The sequence below is a fragment of the Antrostomus carolinensis genome, unplaced genomic scaffold, assembly GCF_000700745.2.
Source record: "Antrostomus carolinensis isolate BGI_N321 unplaced genomic scaffold, ASM70074v2 scaffold9518, whole genome shotgun sequence".
NCBI lineage: Eukaryota > Metazoa > Chordata > Aves > Caprimulgiformes > Caprimulgidae > Antrostomus > Antrostomus carolinensis.
Genome location: NW_010334977.1, coordinates 3,142 through 12,070, shown reverse-complemented (window position 1 = coordinate 12,070; position 8,929 = coordinate 3,142).

Sequence of the window (8,929 nt, the reverse complement as noted above, 5' to 3'; positions counted from 1 at the left end):
CGAAAACTGCCAACAGCTTGTATGCAGTAAAACAACAAGGGCTTTATTTACAGTATTATTTTTGCAGTCCATCAAGTAAAAAACCACACTGTCTGTTTAAAATATATTTTAAAATCATTTCTGTCTGTCTATTCCATGCAAGTTTCAATAAATACTACATATTCTCACTCTTCCACACTTCAAGTGTAGGAACATGTTAAACTTTCAGAAAATTGGTGATCTCGCTCCTCAGGTCAATAAGGTAAGAGAGCACCCTGGCACAGGAATTTAATGTGCAATGTGTATTTACCACTGTACTACACAGTACGTTATCAAAAAATCAAGAACAGGAAAAAAAAATATTTTAATGCAACCCACTTCCAATTTAATGGTGACTTTTGTTCAGCAAGACAATCTAAGAGTTTTCAAAAGCACTGTCCAAGCCTATTCCAGAATATAATGTTCTCTGCTTAGAACCAGTATTTTGTACGTGAATGCTCCTTTCATTAATATTTTTTTCACATATATGTATGTATTAAAATGTAAATATGTATAAAAATGCATATAAAAATATGTAGTAAAATGACACTGAGAGCAATTTCTGTTATAATTCCCCATTTTAAAATAATTTTGAGAATGCTTATCAGTGTTTAAAAGAATACCTCAAAAATGGAAAGTAAAAAATCCAACAGGGCTGCCATTCCCTGCACACATGATGCCTTAATACTATTCAGTTATCTTTCTGCGGCTGCTACTGTCAGCGTCAAGCCCGGAAAGCCCAGCAGCTGGCTGCAAGGCTTGGGCAGACAAGCACGGATCAGCCTTGCTGCTCTCACAGCACTAATGGAAACACTGCACCGTTGGGCAGGTGAGCTTAAGCCACTGATGGAAAACTAGCAAGAAAATGTCTCAAGATGAACTATGTGAACTGCAGTGTGGCCACGTCACCTATTCTACCACCCACACTACAGAAGCAACAGAGCTGTGTAAAAAACATGATATGGACAGGTTAAGGCAGTTTTTTCAGTCATCACAGTAAAATTCAGCAGAGCTTTCCTGCCACAGCTATTAGAAGAGATTTCAGGCATTTTTCACCTATCATTTGAACTAGTCTTCCTTTTTCTCACTAAGTTTCTGAGCTAAACAAAGACAATTAGTTCTCTAACAGCCTGTGTTGCTCTTTTGCAGAAACGGAAACAGTTTGCAAACAGTTCACTCTTAAAATCACCTGGCACTCTAATATAGCTATGTAGTTTAACAGCTTTTAAAAAACAGTTTTAAAAACCAGACTAGTTGTTCTAGTGCTTCTAGCAAATGCCACACCTCAAAATTACATAGTTATGACCTTTGCACAAGAATATCTCTCACTAAAAACAAACCACCACAACAAAAAATACATTTGACAAGACTGAAGTGGCTGCAGTCACACCTTTTTTGAGCCATTTCTGGATTCCCATTAAAGAGGATGACTGGCAGCCCCACTAAGGCATGCTACCTAAAGTGAGTAACAGCTGGAATTTTGCCAAAACCTGTCTGATATTAACAGTGTAGAATGACACAACTAAATGACTATTTCAAATGTGTTAAAGTACCAATTAACACCTGGAATGCTACTCTGCCAGAGTGATGCTGACCATAAACCAACCAGTTGATTTCAAAGTCCTCAATCTCTCTTTTTTTTTCCCCCCTATTGCAGCCATAAAGAGGCATTCAAAGTAATATATTCATCAATCACAACACCCAATTTGTCTACAGTGTAATTTATTATCCTTCCTAAAAATAGTGTATTGAAGAAAATGCTTTTGTTATTAAAACTGTGTGGGTTTTTTTTCTGAAGTGTAACTCAGCTGTGAATTCATGGCACTATCACAGGAGTCTAGCCCTACACTCTGTGTGACTCCAAATACATGAAGCTAAAGTGTACAAGATCTGTCATATGGTCCAAAATGATTCTAAAAGCAGGGAGTTCAGTGGTAACTGTTTAGATGTGGCTTTGTAATATTTTAAACAGCATGATCCCCAAACCACATGAGCTGTGCTGTCCCAAATTTCAATAAAGAATGACACTGTTGAATGCAACAACAAAGACAGTATTGTAAAAGGGGAACACATGCAAAAAAGAACTGTCAATCTCAGACTTCACAAGAATTAGAACATTAAATCCAATTCAACAGACAAGATGTTTCAAAACATTTGCAGCAGTACATACAATACCAAGTAAAAGGAAAGCAAAACTGAAAAATATTAAATGTTTCTCCAATGTGTAGTGGGAACAAGAAGTAACTTAGGTAACCCTAAACATATTATAATCTCCCTCACATGTAGAGTTTTGAACACAAATTTGAGGTGGAACAGAATACCAGAGATAAATCGGACTGTCAGTCTAAGCCAGTATGCAACAACAACAGCTTAAAAAAAACTGATGCCACAAAGAAAATTATTAATTTGGATGAAGAAAAGAGGGATTGTAAGAACAGTAAAGAATTCACTACAGGGCAGACAGCAAGTAGTTTCAAGAACAGAGATCACTAGTGTAGTTCAAATGACATTCAAGGAACCCGATTCTTGAATCAGCTTGATTCAAGAATACTTAGCCTTTTCATTAACAAACTAAACACAAAAAGTAAAATTTTGATAAACATTGCTGATAAGCATGAATTGTAAATTCAGCTGAGTGTTGTTTTTATGCAGGAAGATTTGGAACTCATGAAGAACTGACGTACAGAAATAGAATGGAATACAACAGCATGAAATCAAGAAAGTTATGCATGTTGGGAACTCTGAAGAATTTCTGCTTCACATAGGCTACGAGTTCATGCATGGGAGATAACTATGTCCAAGGAGTCAAGTACACTAATCAATAACAAAACATCAGACACATCCATGTGATGTTGCTGGGAGGAAGAGACAAACACAACTCTAGGACTTCCTAGAGAAATTTTCCAGAGGAAATAGTAAAGCATGATCAGCACAGAGACAATATGATTGATAAATTCAACATATGCATAGAAGGACCTGGAGAACAGGAAAGCCCTATGAATGGAGGAAAAAAAAGAAAATAAAGATTAATACAGTGAAAGTTGGCAAGGAAATGATTACTCTTTGAAAACAGGAATAAAGACAAGGAAAGAAAGAGCTATTCAACCTGAAGAAAATTACCAGTTCAACAACAGCTAGATATGGATTAGCCAATAAAATGTATTTAGATCAGGAATTAGAAGACAATTCCTAACCAGAGCTTAGAAGGTTCTAGGGCAGATTTTCAAACTAAATAGAGTCCAAAAACTTAATTAGTTTTAGTTTACAAAGGCCACCATCTCATGTAGCTGCAGGTGACAGGACAGGATACAGGAGAGCCCTTACAACTCCATTTTCTTATTCATAATACAAAAAGAGCTATAGTTAACTAGCTCATTCAAAGTCAAATAGTAAAGTTTAACCAATTCCATAACAAGAGGAAAGTTTAAATAAAATTTCAGATTCTGTACTATGTAATTCTGTCAAATAGTTGTACAAGCCTACTTATTAAACATGTTTCTATTATTTTATTGCAAGGTACGCCTACACAAATTGTAGAAAAGTGTCATATTGAAACAGCTGAACTAGCTATGCATAAGTGCTGTCAAATAAATTAAAAACGCAGGTCAATCCCCCACCAAAATCTATGAAGAAATCATACAGTTGGATGGTGAACACTGCTGGCTATTGCAAGCTAACTGGCTGCATGGCCATCAACAAAAACCACTTTAAATAAAGCCCTATTTGTTTAGGCAGTAAGCTGTGCAAGCTCACAAAAATAATTCCATTAAACTGTGGATTGTATTATAATTATTTAAAACTACTAGTGACTGCAAAAATTTAAAAGCCAAAAGATGGTGTAAATTATTTCAATGTTCTTTCTCCCTCTAGAAACATCTACAAGATCTGAAATGTTAAATGAAGCACACGTATGTGCATAATATACATTTCTCAAAAGACTGAAATGAAAAAAATGTATCAGAGTTCTACTTCTAGGAGGTACTGCAGCCATGGGATTGTTCATTCAAAAAACAAGAGCCACTAACAACTGCTTCCTACAGCAAGAGAGTTCAGTCTTAGAAAAGGACATCTTATTTTTGAGCAGCTGGAGAAAAGGTCACCAAAATACACCTTAGACACTCTAACAGAAATCTTATGAAAGGAAGATTTCACATCGCTTGCAAATACCAAATGTGTGTGTATTACAACAGAATTTAAAAGTCAAACTACTACATTATGATACATCTGTGTTTCACAAACAAAGTTGTTAACCATGAAGGAATGAAAATCTAGCTGCTTTTTACCAGTACAATTAGGTAATCGGCGACGCCACTCATTGGACTCCTGAATGCTCATCTTACTGTTACTCTGGAACTGCAATTAACTAACTGCTACAAAGTTTCTGCCATTAAATTACCAGTAATGAAATTCAGTAAAATTGTTTTCGCAGTGCAATCAGGTATTCAGACATACCCTAGTGTGTTACAAACATGTCACGTTCTCTTATTTGAGCACATTCAAATCAGATTTTGCTACGCAATTTTTATTCATCTTGACCCATTTCCCCCCTTTCAACTCCATCACTTTGGTGACTAACTGGTTGAGCGCTTCTGCCTTTAAGACAACTGGAAAACGGACACCCATGCTTCTTCTACTATAAACGACACCAACTTCTGCTAATCTACCCAGAAGCTATCATTCTTAAATGTTTTTGTTCTCTATTTATCATTTTTTCTAGTTCCTTACTATCATACCAGTCAATGTGAACGAAAAATCTCCACATGTAATACATTCCATCTCTAAAACTAGCAAATCCAAACTGGGAATGCAGCTTAAACCTTTTAAATTTCACTCACAAAAAAATTACTTAAAGAATGCCTTTCGCTCACCAAACATAAGCAGCAAAAGCCATTACATTTGCTACAAATTTCACACATCGCTACTGAAAATATTATGGTTATACTATGCCACCCACAAGACCTATCACATACACTGGCTCTGAATTACAATTATTTTATACAAACAAAATACTTAAGCTGAGGGAAGGAAAAAGCTAGGCATCAATCCTGAATATATATTTACTTGCTTTTTTAAAAGTGAACGATGGACCCTAAAATCAGCGCCTGTGCCTTTAAAAGTACAAATACTTTCATAGGAAGGGTTTCTAAAGTGCAATATCCCTTTCAGCGCTATAAAGAAGACTAATGAATGTTTTCACAACCTTACAGTATTTTTTTCGTAATTTAAGGACAATTGTTCATTAATCTATGTCAAAAAATCCCCAGAACAAAAAACTGACAGGGTAAGTTCCTATTATACTTGGATGTCATGGTCTTAGGTTTGTTTCTGTTAGACCTGTCATCTTTGCCTAATCTAGAAACAGAAAATCAGAACTACTTTTTGTCTCCAAAGCAAAGGTGATTATGGAAATTCTGGGACTCACGAAGAGGTTCTCCAGAAACTGGGTTTTTGTTTGGTGGATACAGAGCATATTTTTCATTTCATGGTGCCTACATACAACAGCCTGTCTTTTTTTTGGATACTGAATTTAATCAATAACAAAGCATGTTGTACAAAACCATGGTTTTTTCCCTAACACAGGTTTCTCCTAGAAGAGAAGGAACAAGGGATAGAAAACCAAATGCCCCCAGCACCGTCCCCAGGCCAGCCTGCAGCCCCAGCTTCCAGCACGCTTTCAGATCCGAACATTTTGCCCACACGAGGGTAGTGTAAGCTAATTTCTCTGCAGGGCCGCCTTGCTAAGATCTACTTGAATTTCAATTTTGGTACAAAGAACAAAATAGCAGAAAGAAAGCCGAGACAATTCAATAGGATTTTCTGCGATTTGGCTGGGGTTTTTTCTTGTTGTTGTTTTGTTTGGTTTAAAACAAAAAAACAAACATGAAAAATAGACTGCAGCTACTTCTCTCCCTCTTCCTCTCACTTCCACCCTTAATTCTTGTTTTCTAGGTAGTAGGATTTTTTCAAGCCTCCTGGCTGGCTGCCAGCTCCAAGAAGTGAGTTGGAGCCGAGCTCTCCCCTCTGCTCGGCCCCTCCCCTGCGCAGCCCTAGGCGCCCAGCCTGACATGCTTTTCAAGGCGTGCTAGACTGCAGAGCAGACTTTCTGGCTCCACTTCCATTGTTTGCACGGCTGCTTTGCTCCTTATCCAGAGCGTGGATTAGCATAAGAATACTGTCTTCCCCCTCTGCAAGCCAGCTCCCCTCTAGAAGACCTCTCCCCCTTAAGAATAAACATGGGGTTGGGTTTCTTTTTTTCATATTTTTCTCTTTAAATCATCTTTTCTTATTCAAGACTTGTAAAAAACCCAATAAAATGCTAAACAAGCAAGGCTGACAAGACTCAGAAATACCTGATTGAATAGATTGGTAATTACCAAGGTCAAAAGAGTCAGTTTGATAATGCTGTTCACAGAGCTCTGGCCCCTCGCACTCACGTTGTGGGTATGATTTTAGTTATTAAAGGATACACTTTCCAAACAGAGCAGAGAATATGGAAGTTACAGGAAATAGTAACAGAAAGGAGACCTTAAACCTACCTTCTTTTTCTTTTTTTTTTTTTTAAATTTACCCCTGGAAGACAGTTTCAAATTACTGAGAACAGAGAGAAAGCATTACTTATCAACACAACCCTCATCCAAAAATACAAACCCCCTCCAAACTGCTACTAGTGATGCTTCAAACACGGGAATTGCTGCTGCCTACTATACAACTGCAAACCCTTTCCCTCCGGTATCTGACTAAGACACTACAGTGTCCCTTGTAAAGCAAGTGACATGCTCTAGTATTAAAAAAGGCCAATAGAAGAACATTTCACAAGAAGCAAACTGCTTGCCCTCAAAAAGCTTATAACTGCCAAGATGGACATATTTTTTTGTTCTGCTACCCATAAGATAACTGCTGTCCAAATTAAGTCATACATAATTTTGTGAACAAGATAAAAACACACTTGTAAATGTTACTTCATAAGCAAACCACATAATTTTCAAATCATCAAATGCAGCACTCCTTGTTGCAATGGGCAAGAGAAAAGCTTTCTTTAACAGTATTTGCTCAATACATACAAACAGCAGAGACAAGACTGGTAAGCTCAACATCATCATGATTTGCTAATACAAAATGCTGCTTGGCAAGGTAAGACTTAATCCTCATTTTCCTCACCTGCTTGCCATGCCCACAGAAGCAGCACACTCTGCTGACAGAAGAAACTCTCTGTCCCGATGTTCTCACGAATCACTGTAAAGAACACAGATATTCTCAAAGGAGCGGTCTCCATCAGTCTTCCAAAGAGGCCTTTTAATAGCTGGACAGGCCAAATAAACAAAATAGTAGACACTTCTCTTTTACATTCCTCTAAAACATGGAGGGAAATTATTCTTTAAAGTGTCCTTACTACAGAAATAAAAATTGAGATATGCACTTTGCAAATTACATTTAACTGTTAAGTTTTTTCTTCATGTTAGTTATATTGCCTTTCTACCTTTAAATTGCTGAAATGTGCCCTTTTGACCTCTCTTATAATTCTTTTGAATTATAGAGTCAGCTAACAGCTCTTCTGTCATCTGTGAGCCTCGACACTCAGCCTAGAAACTCATATTGGGATATTTTTACAAGGTTACAAACTCCAGACACAAAACACGAGGAGGTTACCAGCTCCACAGCAAGGGCAAGAGAAATGAGCAAGTATCGTCGGTGGCAAGTCTAGCATAGCTTAAACCCAAATCGATGGCAGTTGAAATTAATATGCCGAGCTCTGAACAGCCGTGGCTGGTGAGCTGCTGCTTGCTTGATACTGCCACAGAGGCACTGACCTCCAGCAGAAGAGCAAGGTGGACAGCTGGGGGTAGTAACCTCAACAAGCTATCTCACTAATAACTCCCAGAGCTTGCAAGGAGAACCCTGACACGTACAAGTAGGTTAACAAAGCTTCAATAGGCCCAAGCAGACCAAAAAAAAAAAAAAAAAAAAAAAGGGGGGGAGGGGGGAGAAGAGCAAAAAATAATAAAACCCCAGATCCACCTGAGAGCAAATTACATTTACATTACTGTAATTACAACATTCATTATCTTACAGTATAGACCTGCAAAGTATTTGATTACTCTCAGTATCAGAGTGATAAACTCTTATGTATAAAGCATGACATGCTCATGCACAGCGTTATTTCATAAATACTGGAGATATTAAATTAGATGGCTATAGTAAGAAAGTGCTTCCAAAGTACAAATAATCTAAAGTTAATTCGATGCTGCATTCAGTTTCTACTTTCATCTGCAATACTTAATTTTTAATTGTGAAATACGTAAGAAAGTGTTATTGCTGTAGGAAAAAATTCCAGGACTCTAGATGTAGGTGTCTGAGCCTATCTTATCCTGTCAGTATTCTGCAAGTTTTGCTGAAATGAAAATATATTTTAATTGAAACCTAAGTTAAACTCTCAGTAGATCCACTTGGTTAAATAACTACAGAAACAACATGGCATGCACATGCACACAAACTACTCCCCTTAAGTTTGAACAATGTACTTTCATCAAATACACCTTCAAAGACATTTCTAAATCCAAACACAGTAATCTTTCAATAAGTAGACAAAGACACAAGTTCAAAGGTAATGTTTATACTTCAACAGTTATAGTCCCTTATTCCCTGCACTGAAGTGCTAAAGCAATACCTTTAATTTTTTTCCACATAAAATTAAAAAACAAACATATACATAAGAAACATGACTAGAAAGCTCAACATTAAAATATTTAGAGTATAGTAGTTTTATTAGTAGTGTCTCTCCCATTAGTATTCAAGCAATTACACTACTTATTTTCTTAGTGCAAAAAGGTTATTTTAAATACGCTACGATGTTTTTCAACAACTGTTGCACAGTAGAGCTAAGAACAGCAAAACATCAACATGTAAGGTAACA